The sequence below is a fragment of the Micromesistius poutassou genome (assembly GCF_964030765.1).
Source record: "Micromesistius poutassou genome assembly, chromosome: 15".
NCBI classification, from domain to species: Eukaryota; Metazoa; Chordata; class Actinopteri; order Gadiformes; family Gadidae; genus Micromesistius; species Micromesistius poutassou.
In genome coordinates this window covers 10,529,603-10,546,004 of record NC_140285.1, presented here as the reverse complement: position 1 = coordinate 10,546,004, position 16,402 = coordinate 10,529,603, and the positions used below count along the sequence as shown (strand labels likewise).

At 42.7% G+C, this 16,402-nt stretch overlaps 1 long non-coding RNA gene across 1 annotated transcript; it reads left to right on the top strand.

The window, feature by feature from the left end:
* The first annotated feature begins 9,225 nt into the window (after positions 1–9,225).
* Positions 9,226–12,736, top strand: LOC311359235. The gene is made up of 3 exons (XR_014638190.1): positions 9,226–9,328; positions 11,415–11,477; positions 12,438–12,736. It is a non-coding gene; the product is annotated as an uncharacterized lncRNA (long non-coding RNA).
* Positions 12,737–16,402: the final 3,666 nt, after the last annotated feature.

The window sequence follows — 16,402 nt, the reverse complement described above, 5'->3', positions numbered from 1 at the left end:
CCTTTACTGTAGACACTTTGTTGTCATGCTAAGCAGATCAGATAATGCGGTGTGTGGGTCCAGAGGCAAGGAGACGGAGCTGTCAGGCTTCAAAGTGATCAGCAGTAGGATTTACACCTTGATTAATGCAGTGCGAGTGTTGACGGCGCTGACAGGCAGCAGCTTCAGGCTAATTTGGGATTAATTGAAACAGATGCGTTGCTTACTAAAGCAAACTGCCATGGCCTGTAACTCAGCAGAATGCCGCTTTGAGCGCTCTTAAGCTTGCGAGGCTAGAGCTTATGTGAGTTAAACAGCCTCTGTAATGATCAACACTTGCTGCGTTGTTTTTCATTGTAATTATTTTAAAAACAAATGTCAACTTTTTTTATAAACCGTCTCAATGTGATTCAAATATTCCCTTTAGAGCGGTTTTACATCATACACCCAATTTATAAACTTGTGTTTGCTAAGTCTTATTATCAGCAGCCAAAACTGGCTGAGGTAATGTTACAAATTCTAGCCCAAAAAAAAACAAGGTTTGAAAATGTAAAATGCTGTTGTGAAGGAGATGACAAAGAAGCCAGTTTGAAAGCCAAATTATACTTGTGTGGGGACACCTTTGGCATGGGGCCTACAGAGGGCACCGCAGTAGGTTACACACACCTCCTCAAAAACTTGAGATGCCCCACTTCCTTTCTGGTTCATTTGTGAGAGCCTATTTGAGAAAATTAACTTAGGTGTTAATGTGTATGACACATCCTCTTCCAATTATAGATATCATTAGGTGTCACCCAATGAATGACTTTTGGTGGACCGTCCTCAGGTTCCCAGAAACAGAAGCATACACCGGCATAGAGACTCTACGCTATTCCCGTCAGAGGTAGGCTATAATTCAAGTGTAAGTTTATGGTTAGCAGTATGCTGACAGTATATCCACTGAATCAAGCCGGTATTGATTACTGGAGAGATAACACGTCCTTGCGTATGATGATGCACTGTTTTAGATTTACGGCTCATCCCGTCAAGTTTGGGATTTAATGATCGTCATGCTCAAAATTCATGTGTTACTTCCTTTGCAAACCGAGTGAACAATAACCCCATTTGTTGGCTCAACATGAATGAGTGAGAGGATATGATGATACTTCAGGGAGTGACTGTCTAACCCCAGAGGCAAAACATTGGCACTCATGAGTAGGGTTGGGTATCGTTTGAAATATTGCGATTCCGGTTCGATTTTGATTCCTGTAAACCGATGCCGGTTCCTAAACGGTTCCAAAATCGATACTTTATTCTTTTTTTATAGAAATGCCATGCTAACACTGATTCTTTGAAAAGGTACCAGTTCCTAACAGTGCCAGAACCAATATGACACCTTCTTTAAAATAAAGACCAAACAACTGATTCAATTGTTGAAATTCTTACATTTTTAATGGTAACTTATTTGGTAAGACATGAGCAACTTAGGCTTTGCGAAAAGTTATAGACCTATAGACAAATAAAATTGTCACTGTAGGTTATAAAAAAATAGGTTATAAAAGGTTATAAAAAATATGAAAAAACACTGGCTCCGATTGGCTACCATGAAACATGACTGCCTTGGCCAATCATAATCGCTTATCTCGTTGTTAACCCACCCGGTCTCCTCACTAGCAGTTTGTGTATGGAGCCAGGGGTTCGGATTACGCAGTTTATTCAATCAATTCATAGTAACGCACCGCATTTAACATTCAGTAACGATAATGGCGTTGTAACGACTGAAACAGTAATTAGTTAGATTACCCTGTTAATGAAAAAATAACGACGTTACCTAAACGGCGTTATTCCAAACACTCATCAAATTGGAGGTATTTCCCCCCTTACACAAAATAGTTGTATTGCACTTACATGTGCTGCTCATTTTTTGTCATTTTTTGTTTTAGTTAAGTAAAGCAAGAGTGTTTTACTTTGGACATGATGGCTGCAGCTGGGCAGCAGGAGAGGAAAGTGCTCTGCAATTTTTCTGACCACAAGAGGGCGAGAGAATTGTTGCAAGTGGTGGATTTCATGAATTGTTTGAATGAATCAGTTCGGGTCGGTCAGTTTGCCAAGAAGAGTCGTTCATTCGTTCGTTCGTTCATTCGCATTTCAGGTAGTGGAAATGAATATCATGATTCTCAGTCACTGTGCCGGTCAGACTCAGCTCCTCCCTCGTTCCCTTTCAAACGAATCGCGAATGCACATTCTCAGCCGAGTCGGTCAGACTCAGCTCCTCCCTCGTTCTCATTCTCAAACGAATCACGATCGTGCAATGGTGCAAACGGTCATCAATCAACACAACATTAACTTAAGTTCCTTTTAGCTGAGGAGCGCTTCATGGTCAGAATCGGGATGTTGTTGCCCGGCTGACTCTCGTGACTTCTCAGTCCTCGAGTCTTCACCGCTAAACACAGTCAGTGAACGAATGGCGACTCGCGAGTCAGCGCGACTCAGCGACTAGTGGGTGGAGCTGGGAGTCGAGTCTCGGAGAACGAACGAGACAAACAACGACGAACGAGAGCAGCGAATCAGGTCGGTTCGTTCATTTTAAAGAGTCGTTTGTTCGAACTGATTTGTTCGCGAACGAGCCACCACTAATTGTTGCGTCACCGAAATGAGGCACCGAAAGAAATGTAGTCATTCGGTCCTGGTAGAACCGACCATGTTGCCACCGCTACCACTCGATACTCGGTCCTCGGTACCCAACCCTACTCATGAGAATAGTTTTCACTTAAAAAACACTTATCTGTATAAAACCACATGCAGAGACTTTATAGAGCTGTAATGTTAGTCAGTTTGGTTACGCAGCACGCGGCTGTGTGACGACCAGTGACGGACTGGACGGTCTGGCATTTGGGCAGATGCCAGAAGGGCCGCGGCTTCTCGTGGGCCGTTTGGCTTCTCATGGGCCGTTTGGCCTCTCGTGGGCCGTTTGGGCCGGCCAATCACGGAGCGGCATGCTTGTTGGGATCGCGCGGCCCCACCGTCGCAACGGCGGCCCCGCATTATCTATCTCACCCCCCCCCCCCACCCCCCTTCCCGTCAACAATCGTGTCCGCACGCAACCAACCTCGCGACCGTGACCAACCCCGCCCCCCCCGTCAACATTTACACCCACGGCCAGTTATAATGCGCAAATGCCCGGGCCATTTTTTGCTCCCAGTCCGTCAATGGTGACGACCGTATTCATGACCTGTGTCCCACCTGTGCGTAATGAGACAAGGACGTCGGACGATTTCTGGCCTCATTTCATCCATGATTGTCTTCCCGGTCCTCTTTAATTACAGGTTTGTTGCCAACCACGAGATACATAGAAACATTCCACTACCAGACGGAAACACACACACACACACACACACACACACACACACACACACACACACACACACACACACACAGACTGCGAACACACATGCACACACTACAAACACACTGCACACAGCTTTGCAAACAATCAAACACCATCAAATAGAATAGTGTTTCAGCACTCGGTCTGTTTGCTTTAAACTCCTGGCCTGGGGCGGCATGTTATTAAATTACTGCGAAAATAAATTGGCATGTGTGGGATTTTTCGGTTATGGTTGATTATTTCTGAAGACTCTGTTCCCGGTCGGGATACGGAAACATGCTGAGAAGCAACGAGAGCGGCATGGCTAACCTTCAAATTGGAATATCTCAACAGATTAGCATTATGCAACGCTTTGATACAGCCCTGCACCGTGGCTGCGGCGTCCCAGCCAGCGGTGTGTAGCTTAAGTCAGGATGCCAAAGGAGATTAGGGGTGGAGGGGTGAATCACGTAGGAGGACGACAGTACAATAGATCAGGTCACACTTATAGCATATTAGCATATGTCTTTGTACAAGGTTCACAAAACAGGTGTTTCAAACTGAATCTGTGCCGTGACCCTGTGTCTTTTATCATTTTTGAGCTGTCAATTGTTGTTGATAAACGTGTTTCTTTTTTTATCTAACATCTGCAAGGCTTATCGCCTGCCTGCTCTTCAGACACCAGTGGTGTGTTTTGAGTTACGTGTTTTTGACATCCATTTTGGAAGCCATTGAAAGACACATCAACATCAGCACTATTTGATTCGTACGATAGTGCTGGTAGACTGGACTAGGCTAGTCTAATTATAATGGCAACATAAAAGATTTACGTACATGACGTCAATTGTTAACCTTCATTTCCATACATTTTCCAGGCTACCAACTGTATGGTAATGCATACATTACTATACAGTCGGATGGCTAATCATAATGGCCATGCACATCCGTACACATTTTGCAACCATAAATTGATATGTGTAAGCTTGAGTCAAGGTGACCTGGAGGTGAGGATTACATCATGCCTGTGTGTGTGTGTGTGTGTGTGTGTGTGTGTGTGTGTGTGTGTGTGTGTGTGTGTGTGTGTGTGTGTGTGTGTGTGTGTGTGTGTGTGTGTGTGTGTGTGTGATGGATTATAGCAACATAGTGTTTCAGTAGTGGATGGGTTGGGAACGTAGATAGGAGGTATCCCCTGGTCTGCTACACGTGTGTGTTGCCTGGCCCCTCACTCTGCTTCGACCAGCTGGGTTCGAGCAGCTCGTGGGGGGGGGGGCGATCCCAGCGGCCTAGGTGGGGATGGGTGGGCAGGAAGCACAGAAAGAATGGCCAAGAAAGTCGGAATGGACAGAGATATGGATTTCAACAGCTAGGGTTGTTTCCTGCTCTCCCTGTAACCTTGCTGCTACAATGGCTGTAGCAGTGGACTGGCTTCGGGAGAAAAAATAGATTGATTTTCACCTCTGTGTTAGTTATTATGGAACTAACACACCTGCTACCCAGTGTGTTGGTTCCATCGTAGCCTTCCCCCATCGTCGCCTCTACGGAGGAAACTAGAGGAGTCAACACTGCAGGCAGGGATACTATGGCTTCTCTTCTCTTCATAAATCCAGTGAATAGAAATAACAGTGTCATTATTACCATGTGCCTCTGTGCTGTGATCTCGCATTTATCGTTATTCATCATTAATTATTAAAAGTGATCAACCGGCACCCTTATGGCGTCCATCGCAATGCTGGTCATCCATGTTGGTCTCACCTTACTAGGTTGACTAGTGCCGCTTTTCCACCGACAGTACCAGCTCGACTCGACTCGACTCGCCCTGCCTTTTTTGCGTTTCCATTGGCAAAAAGCGCTGGAGCTGGGGTGTGTGGTCTGACCAACGCTTGGAGGTAGGCGTGGCAGTTCCGTTGACGGCCTTGTAGGCCAGTACCATCATCTTGAATCTGATGCGAGCTACTACAGGATCCAGTGGAGGTCAAGGCAGAGGGGGTAACATTTTGGTAGGTTGAAGGTTTGCTGCAGTGTTCTGGATGAGCTGCAAAGGTTTGATTGCGGCGGCAGGAAGTCCAGCCAGGAGCGATTTGCAGTAGTCAAGGCGGGAGATGAAGAGCGTTTGGACCAAGAGCTGAGCTGCTTCCCTCATGAGGAAGGGCTGGATCCTATGGATGTTGTAAAGGGCAAATCTGCAGGATCGGGCCACCGTTGTGATGTTCGGTGCAGCATGGCAATCAGTTACGCTGCACCGAACATCACAACGGTGGCCCGATCCTCTACAGTGACCAATAAGTCAATGTGAGGGCAGTTTTGCCTTGGCACAAGGAGGAGCTCAGTCTTGTCGAGGGTTAAGCTATAAGATGGAAGTCATCCATGTGCTGATATCTGCCAGACAGAGATGTGTATTGCACTCAGGGTGCTGTCAGAGGAGAAGAAAGAGTACTGGGTACCCAGTACTGAGCCTTTAGGGACACTGGTGTCAAAAGTGCAGGGCATGGACAAGGTGCCATTTCATTTGACCTGATATGTGTGATTCGTCAGGGAGGATGTGAACCGTATACTTTACCGTGTACTTGATGTCATATTCAGAGGAGAGAGGAATATAGTGGGTAAAAACAGAGGTGTGGATAAAAGTAGGGGTGTAAATTCATGACAATCTGATATTAAATCGATTCATTGGACAACAATACGATATTTGCCGATATCAAAAGTCTGCTGCGATATGAGTTTGATTTGATTCAGGGGCATGCGATCGATATGAGACGATTATGCCCATTTAACACAACCTCTTACATTCACATCAACTCACAAAAAACAACTAACCCTAACCCTAACTTAATAATTTCATAATTTTATTTCTTTGCTCTTCCGGATATTTAAAACTAAAAAAATCAATTTTTAATACAAATAATAAAGTGCCACATTGCATTTAAGTGCAAAAGCTTTATGGCTTAACTTAAAGAGCCTGTAATGATCTTTCATTTTGAACATAGACCATTCTCAACCTATCTGTGTGGATAGTTTTCTTCTGAAGCAAAACATCCATCGGAATCATCTTGGCGGTTAGGATAAGCCGTCCGTGATGCCAGATTGGGCAAATGTACCCGCCCAATTGGGCTACTTTTAATCACGTTAGGCTGGAAAAACAGGAAATATGCCTCAATCTGGCAACACAATCCAAAACTCGACATCCTCGTGCTCACACATGTGTTGTGCTCGCTGTCCCTGCTTGCCTTGTTTAATTGTTGAACGGATACGTGAGCGGCTTGGCTGATGTTTTTCACCGGTAACACTTTACAATAAGGTACACAGAAACGTAGGTAGTTACTGAGGAACGAATGAGTAACGAATGAGTAACGAATGAGGAACGAATGAGGAACGAATGAGTAACGAATGATGAACGACGAAGTGACAGTTACTCAGTAACTACTGAGGAGTTACTGGTAAACAGACCAGGGGACTACTGAGGAACGAATGAGTAACGAATGATGAACGACGAAGTGACAGTTACTCAGTAACTACTGAGGAGTTACTGGTAAACAGACCAGGGGACTACTGTATTCGTTACTGAGTAACGAATGATGAACAACCAGGGGCCCTAAAGTGACAGTTACTCAGTAACTACTGAGGAGTTACTGGTAAATAGACCAGGGGACTACTGTATTCGTTACTGAGTAACGAATGATGAACAACCAGGGGCCCTAAAGTGACAGTTACTCAGTAACTACTGAGGAGTTACTGGTAAACAGACTAGGGGATACTGTATTAATGAATCATTCTGTGAAATAGCAAACTGACCAATTGATTATGAAAGCAACTGAATTTTCCTGGGATTTCACAAGTTTAGTTAATAAATTAACAAGGCACAGACGGGATGATTGTCATATTTTAATAAAGATATTCACAATACATACATTCATATTCACATTTAAGGTTTATTATGTGGCATTAGTAATGTTGAAGGCTTAAAAGCAATTGTCCACCACTGCAGGGCACGCTGAGGGCTGGCTTGGGTCCCACACTGGATCGACTGGTAGAGCTGGATCTGACTGATGAGTTGTTACTCTTTCGCGATCCATTCGTTCACCAGTAGTTAAGCTTTATGAATCATTTGTTTACCATTAGTGAAGCTTTTTGTGTACCTTCATGTAAAGTAATGCATCATACTGAGTTGTTACTCTTTCGCGAACCATTCGTTCACCAGTAGTTAAGCTTTATGAATCATTCGTTTACCAGTAGTGAAGCTTTTTGTGTACCTTCATGTAAAGTAATGCATCATACTGAGTTGTTACTCTTTCGCGAACCATTCGTTCACCAGTAGTTAAGCTTTATGAATCATTCGTTTACCAGTAGTGAAGCTTTTTGTGTACCTTCATGTAAAGTAATGCATCATACTGAGTTGTTACTCTTTCGCGAACCATTCGTTCACCAGTAGTTAAGCTTTATGAATCATTCGTTTACCAGTAGTGAAGCTTTTTGTGTACCTTCATGTAAAGTAATGCATCATACTGAGTTGTTACTCTTTCGCGAACCATTCGTTCACCAGTAGTTAAGCTTTATGAATCATTCGTTTACCAGTAGTGAAGCTTTTTGTGTACCTTCATGTAAAGTAATGCATCATACTGAGTTGTTACTCTTTCGCGAACCATTCGTTCACCAGTAGTTAAGCTTTATGAATCATTCGTTTACCAGTAGTGAAGCTTTTTGTGTACCTTCATGTAAAGTAATGCATCATACTGAGTTGTTACTCTTTCGCGAACCATTCGTTCACCAGTAGTTAAGCTTTTTGAACCATTCGTTTACCAGTAGTGAAGCACTTTCGGGTTAGTTATAAAACCCCAAACCACTGTTGATGACAATGAGGGATCTACAGCCACTTTAGTTAAAAATGTATACAACATAGGGAAATATATATACATATACTGCGCTCATGACACATAACATATAACATAATAACAGGATAATATAGAAAATATCAACAATTTAAAACACAAACAGAAACAAAAAAAGGCATTTTAAAATGTAACAAAAAAAGGCACTCTAAAAACAAAACAAAAACCAGCTCTCTTCATCTGACACGGCTGTAGCGATCCATCGCCTCTTCTGGGGTGAGGACTGAAACAAAGAAAATGATAAACATGTATTAACAGTAGTATTTTGTCAGGATGATGGTAGTGATGATGATACCCCTTCAGAAACATTTATATAGAAATTAGAAGATAAAATGAACATACCGTGATATAATACGGCATTACCGTATATGCCTCAAATCATACCGTGATATAAATTGTAGTCCATACCGTACAGCCCTACTGCATACCTTACCTATAAATGTATTTCATCCAGCTGAATAGGGACAATTTGCTCCTCTCAAAAAGTGACCCGCACCTCACTGACTTCCTCGTCGTTTTCCCTCTATGTTTATTACGTCGGCACTGCCTACAGAAGACAACACATTTCTTCATGATAAATATTAATGTTACTGAACTTGAATTTATAACATGACATATCAGTAAACAAAGGAAGTCATCGATAAAAACCGTACCAAAAAAGAATACTTACCACTGCAGTCCGTCAACGTTTGCGTTTTCCTTCATTTTCATGCTCTTTTTGCAGAGTTTGCATTTTATTTTGGCTTTAAGTAACTTCTTCTTTTGGAGCCATTTTTATCAATTTTAATTTCTTTTTAAAAGTCTGTCTTCCCTCAATAAGACTGAGTACTTCAGCGTGCAGGGTCATGATAACTTCGCATCAAACCGTCTTCCTGTCTTGCACATGCGGACCCACAATGCAATTCGGGAGCGTCCCTTGTCGTCGACGGACGTGTACAGTGGGTAGGGGGCACGTTATACGCAGATCGTTTTACCCCATGCGTCGGACACGCCCACTCTCTTCCGTCGACGGGCAAGGAGGTCGTGCAGAAGGATTTGACAATGGAGACTCAGCGAAAGAGTAAGAGAAAAAGGCAGCCCACGGAAGAGCTTCCACATGTAGAGACAGCCATGTTAGAATGTAAGTACATGCTTTAAAGTTATTTCATTAATAATTGAGAGTGTAATGATTCGGTCACATTGCTTAGCTTCCTAAAATGAGCTAATTTGACATCGTACCACGTCTGTTCTATCACGTATTTTTTGGCCTTGCTAGCTAACCTTGTCACTAACCCAGCGGTTCTCAAAGTGTGGGGCGCGCCCCACTGGTGGGGAACAGAGACGTGACAGGTGGGGCGCGACAAACGGGAGGAAATTTCACTGAAAACTCCACATTTCTTATGGTAGGAGTGAAGGCTTGACAGTAGGGCTGGGCGATATGGACCAAAAGTCATATCTCGTATTTTTAAGCAGAATGTCGCTATAAGATATATACATGCTATAAAATAAGTGCTGTCGCCGCGCTCCAACTCGTCATTCTACATCGGGGGCGCCGCGTCGCTGTGCTCGTTAACCTGCCTGTAGGCCAGGGTGGCTAAACATTTTAAATTTAGTCAGTCAAAAACAGTCGGAGCAAGATGTGGCAAATACATGTTTCTCGCTGAAGGGGATTTTAAAAAGTGACGCGAGCGGAAGAGCGGGGGCCAGAGGCAGAGCGGGACGGAGAGACGGAGTCCTGCACGGCTCTCATTTTGCAAACCCGCACCCGTCCTTATACCCGCACAACTTAAAACCACATCCGACCTGAATATCAGATCCAGCACCGGAGAAGTCTCGCTCTCTTGCTGCGCGGGACGCACTGAGCAGGGGTGGCGAGGATAAATCTGTCAATCTGAGCGATATTGGGAAACGAACGACCGTGCTTCTCCCCACCGCGATCACACACCGACAGAGTCGTCTTTAGGTGTTGTAATCAAGCAGCAGCTTCGTCCCGATTCAGAGCCTCGTCACTGGAATCCTCCCCGTCCCATAGCGTGTCCGCTGACACTCCAGCTCTCTTCTCGGCCGGGGGGCACTGCTCGCATATTTTGTAGATGTGTCACTAATAATGATTTTTTTTTATATTTGAAATAGGCCTACATTTGAACATTTTAAGCTTGCAGCTTTGCAGCCACTCATGCAGGTATAGGTCTCATGAGTTCAATTGCTCACCTGTCTTGCCAAATGCATTGCTCGTCTTTTTTTATTTTTTTTTACCAGATTGCAAAGTGGCACTTTTATTTTCTCTTTTTCTGAACTTGATACAAGTCTTGACACAGCTGCACTTTTATTTTCTCTATTGTTGAACTTGCTGTTATTTGATGTTATTGAGTTAGAATTTAGATACAACATGATGTAACTTGATGTTACTTCAATAAATGTGGAGATGTTAAGCTTGGCGTATTTCGTTAGCGTTGTGTTGGGGCGATGGGGGCAGGTGGGGCTTGAACATTCCCCCTTGTCCAAAGTGGGGGGTGACCGAAAAAGTTTGAGAACCACTGCACTAACCAATGGATTGCTAGCTGGCTAGATAGCCGACGTTGCAAGCAAATTTTAATTATCTGTCAAACACAAAAGTTTAACTCTTAACTAGGTCAAAAGACCGACGGTTCAACCACTTATCTAATGTTAAATTAGGCGATATGCGATGAAAATGTGGTCCAAGCTTTGAAATTGGACTTGTAAAGTTATTATGTTAGCGCCAGTTACCACGTCTTTGAATAGTTTTTGGAGTTGTTTTTAACTACTAAAAAACCCGAAGACTGCTACATTACACTGTTATAGTGCTATTACGGTAATACCTTTCTCCCTGTTTTTTTTCTTTTCATTTTAGTCCATAGTTACAGTATGTAATGTTAACAACTGAATCTCTCAAACATGTCTTCTACACAATGGACTGCATGTGGAACCATGACAAATGAGTTGATGATGATTTGTCTTAAATCAAAATTACATATGATCATACATATTATTATTACATATTATAACATTAAAGACAATGGATAATGTCATTGCCCAAAGTGAATAAAACCCTTATTTCTTAACTAACTGTATATATATGTTTTTAAGGTATCCATACAATTTTCAAATGAACAAAAACGTCACTCTGTATGCATTCATCAATATCCTTCATGAGGTTTTGAGCCCCTTACACCAACCATCCATTTCTGTGCTCCAAAATGTTACAGCGCCATCGAGTCAGCGGGAACAATCCGAACAGCGCAGTAGCCAAACTGCAGCAGAGGAAGCAGGTAATTTTTTATTTTAAATGTTAAGCATACTTAACAGATATACTCAGATTCATGTGACTGTGAAATTTAGTTGTACACAGTATAATGATTAATAACTGATGAACGTCACTATGAAAACACTATAATAGTGTTATTTTTAAACCTCTTTTCTACTTCCTGGTTTTATGATGTTAAAATAAGGGTGCTCACCTTAACTGGTTGAAGGCTAGTGTCTAGAGGGGATCCAAGACAAGAGGATGCTAGTAATATTTACTCCATTTGTACTTGAACATTGCAGTAACCAAGTATCTACCTTTACATGATATCGTAACCGGAAAGTGCTTTGGGAATGGGAAGGAACTTAGAACAGCAATGACATGAATTAGATTGAGGTCAGTTAAGCCACTTTAAGTTAGTCTACTAAGTAGAAAATAAAAAAGTTTTTGGTTATGGTTATGGTCATGGTGCTGGATTAATTGATCAATTCTTACCCATTTCTTTAACGAGCTAGGTGGTCAGCTGGTCCCAAGTCTGCTTATAATATCAAAGCCACGTCTGAACATGACTGTTCAAAGCAGCATAATGGATGAAGCTACAGCAGGAACATGGCTTTCAAATAACACTAAACAATATAATCCACTTATTCTACCACTTGTCTAAACTATACAGTGCTCCCACTTTACTCTCTAGTCGTGCTCATTTGATTTATAATAACCTACTGTTAAAGAGTACAGATAATACTACTTGAATAGACAGTACACTCACAGTACTCTTGATACTACTGGAAATTACAATTTAATAATTATTATTATTATACCTCTGTACATTCATTACTCTAGAATGTAATTTAGAACTAACTTGCCACTATATAACCCTAATACAAGAATAGTATTAATACTAGTAAACCCCTAACCAACTGCACTACCATCATCCTGACAAAATACTACTGTTAATACATGTTTATCATTTTCTTTGTTTCAGTCCTCACCCCAGAAGAGGCGATGGATCGCTACAGCCGTGTCAGATGAAGAGAGCTGGTTTTTGTTTTGTTTTTAGAGTGCCTTTTTTTGTTACATTTTAAAATGCCTTTTTTTGTTTCTGTTTGTGTTTTAAATTGTTGATATTTTCTATATTATCCTGTTATTATGTTATATGTTATGTGTCATGAGCGCAGTATATGTATATATATTTCCCTATGTTGTATACATTTTTAACTAAAGTGGCTGTAGATCCCTCATTGTCATCAACAGTGGTTTGGGGTTTTATAACTAACCCGAAAGTGCTTCACTACTGGTAAACGAATGGTTCAAAAAGCTTAACTACTGGTGAACGAATGGTTCGCGAAAGAGTAACAACTCAGTATGATGCATTACTTTACATGAAGGTACACAAAAAGCTTCACTACTGGTAAACGAATGATTCATAAAGCTTAACTACTGGTGAACGAATGGTTCGCGAAAGAGTAACAACTCAGTATGATGCATTACTTTACATGAAGGTACACAAAAAGCTTCACTACTGGTAAACGAATGATTCATAAAGCTTAACTACTGGTGAACGAATGGTTCGCGAAAGAGTAACAACTCAGTATGATGCATTACTTTACATGAAGGTACACAAAAAGCTTCACTACTGGTAAACGAATGATTCATAAAGCTTAACTACTGGTGAACGAATGGTTCGCGAAAGAGTAACAACTCAGTATGATGCATTACTTTACATGAAGGTACACAAAAAGCTTCACTAATGGTAAACAAATGATTCATAAAGCTTAACTACTGGTGAACGAATGGATCGCGAAAGAGTAACAACTCATCAGTCAGATCCAGCTCTACCAGTCGATCCAGTGTGGGACCCAAGCCAGCCCTCGACAGCGCTTGAAACCAAGGGAGGCAGGTTTAAAGCGTGCCCTGCAGTGGTGGACAATTGCTTTTAAGCCTTCAACATTACTAATGCCACATAATAAACCTTAAATGTGAATATGAATGTATGTATTGTGAATATCTTTATTAAAATATGACAATCATCCCGTCTGTGCCTTGTTAATTTATTAACTAATTGTGAAATCCCAGGAAAATTCAGTTGCTTTCATAATCAATTGGTCAGTTTGCTATTTCACAGAATGATTCATTAATACAGTATCCCCTAGTCTGTTTACCAGTAACTCCTCAGTAGTTACTGAGTAACTGTCACTTTAGGGCCCCTGGTTGTTCATCATTCGTTACTCAGTAACGAATACAGTAGTCCCCTGGTCTATTTACCAGTAACTCCTCAGTAGTTACTGAGTAACTGTCACTTTAGGGCCCCTGGTTGTTCATCATTCGTTACTCAGTAACGAATACAGTAGTCCCCTGGTCTGTTTACCAGTAACTCCTCAGTAGTTACTGAGTAACTGTCACTTCGTCGTTCATCATTCGTTACTCATTCGTTCCTCATTCGTTACTCATTCGTTCCTCAGTAGTCCCCTGGTCTGTTTACCAGTAACTCCTCAGTAGTTACTGAGTAATTGTCACTTCGTCGTTCATCATTCGTTACTCATTCGTTCCTCATTCGTTACTCATTCGTTCCTCAGTAACTACCTACGTTTCTGTGTACCTTATTGTAAAGTGTTACCTTTTCACCTTCTTGGTAAGGTCGCTTACAAAGTCATCAGCTGGATAGGAAGGACAGGAAGGGGGGCAGGGGTGAGGAGTGAAGAGAACATGGAAAACAGTTACCTGAGGTTGGAGGCAGAGGAGTTGATTTTGCTCCGGTTGAAGGGTGCTGACAGTCGAGGTGAAGTCTGGGAGGAGGTGAAGATAGTGAAAGAGATCATCAGGAAAGTCTGATGTCTTCCATTTTCTCTCAGCTGCCTGAAAAGCAGCAAGGTGATGGTCAGACACAAGGAGCAGGGTAACAGAAGAGCCAATGATATTCCACAGGCCCTCCTGAACACCAGTTGGTTCCCCGACCTGTCGGTGGGAGGAGAAGAGGTGAGTGTTAGGTCCAAGGTGTTGAAAAAGTCACAGTATATGCCTATTGAACGATGCTACCCCCCCCCCCCCCATCTTAAGGGCTGACGGGGCCCATGTGGGAGGGTTCAAGACAGCTCACCCTGAGCCATGCTCCCCTGATCTTAGTCTTCTTTAAGTGGGTCGGTATTAGTGGTCCAAAGCATGTATCAAGATCAAACAAGAGCCCTCATTATACACATCCAAGCCTCTTGCCTGGAGAAAAGTCAGCATGTGTTGACCTCCAGGAGAGTTCCTGCTTGGTGACAAAGCCTGTTGTCTGGCTGAGCCCAAGGACCTTCCGGCCTCTGCCGCCATCAGGCTCACAATGGGTCCGGAGTGATGCGCGTGTGACTCACTCTCTGCTGTTAAGGTTTGAAGCCAGAGCCACATACTGTCAATGTATGTATTAATGGCATGTATTAATGTGGCCTTGTCCACAAGCGCAAACGGCCATTACAAAACCGTTATTGCAATGCCAGCTACAGACGTTCAGATTGTTTTGTTTACGGTGGAGATTTACAGCATTTTCGGTTCATTCTGCCACTGTGAATATGTGTTTTTTTCTTCTGGGTTATTGTTTCTTTTTTAAATTAAATGATTGTTGATTAGTAATAAGCATTACAGTTCAGAAGATAATCTGTTTTCGACATACCGCTAGTCTCCGGCACAAGCAGAGAACAGCTGGCAGGATGGTGTCAGCATCTGCTCAGAGATGCTGATGAGCGACTTGGAACAAATCCAATGGAACAGGACTCAACACATCTGTTATCACGGTCATTGTCGCCGTTTCGCTCCTCCATCCTCATCAACTCCCACCACCACCACCACTGCTCTTTATTGCTCTGACAGTGATGGGAGGGCCCGACTCCACGCGGTCCCCAGTCTGGAGCAAGCAGTTGCAGAGATAACCCTGTTTGTGTATCCAAGCCTCTATGATGGATGAGCGGTGTGGAGCCAATGCCCCCACAGAGGAGCTGGGTCTGCTTGACGACACTGAAGCCCGTCTGCTGAGAGAGTTCTTGAAAGTTTTTTTTTCGTCATTTCTCTATTCCTATTCAGTTCTCTTTGTGCCAGTAAACTGATGAACGTCAAGACATTATTGGAATTTAGGAATGTAGAACTATAGTACATCTGCCAATAGTGTATTTTCTATTACTCTTGCAGGATATTGTGACAAACAATACAGGGAGCGCTGAATGATGTGAAGGGCGAAGGGCATGTGAATTCAATTTCTTCTGCCTCAAGTGCTTCCCAGTGCTGTTGCTGACATGGGAACCAGATCTGACATGCGCATGCACACATGTGGCAACTGGCCTGCACACAAGGTCAACTATAGCCTAACTTGTGTGCATTGTATGAGAGCATCAACAACAATAAAAACAAAAAAATGCCTATATATGTACGACAGTTGGGGGAAATGAGTGACATTGAGGAGGTGCAAGTGTGCCACTTCGGGTGTAGAGGGCTGCCAACTCGACATGATTACATTCCAAGAGTTTGCTTTTTGTTGGGGCGCCAGGGGGCTCGGGGTTGTTTCTTGCAAAGCAAGCAATAGCGGTCATGTAGGCCTTGTTTGTCCCAAAACTGATTTGACAGATTTGTCATAGTCTTAAGTAGTTAAATCATAATTGATCATTCCCTGCCTTGGTTACGTTAAGGATTATGAGCCTTGCATTTGATTGAACTCTGATTGAGCTTTGATTGAGCTCAAGATTTGTTTTCTCTTCTTCATCAAAAAACTGACGTTTGCCGGAGCCGGGCTCCCCCTGAGTTGTCAGGTCTTTGTAGCGGTTTCTAGGTGGGAAATCACATAATTACATCCCAACCAATGCCAACACGTGCGTTTTGAGAAATGCATTGCAACGTGCATGATAATAATCTTGCTCAGTAATACCTAGAAGAAAAAGAAAATGTGCTTGGATACCCAGGAGACTCCCGGTCAAATCGGGAAGG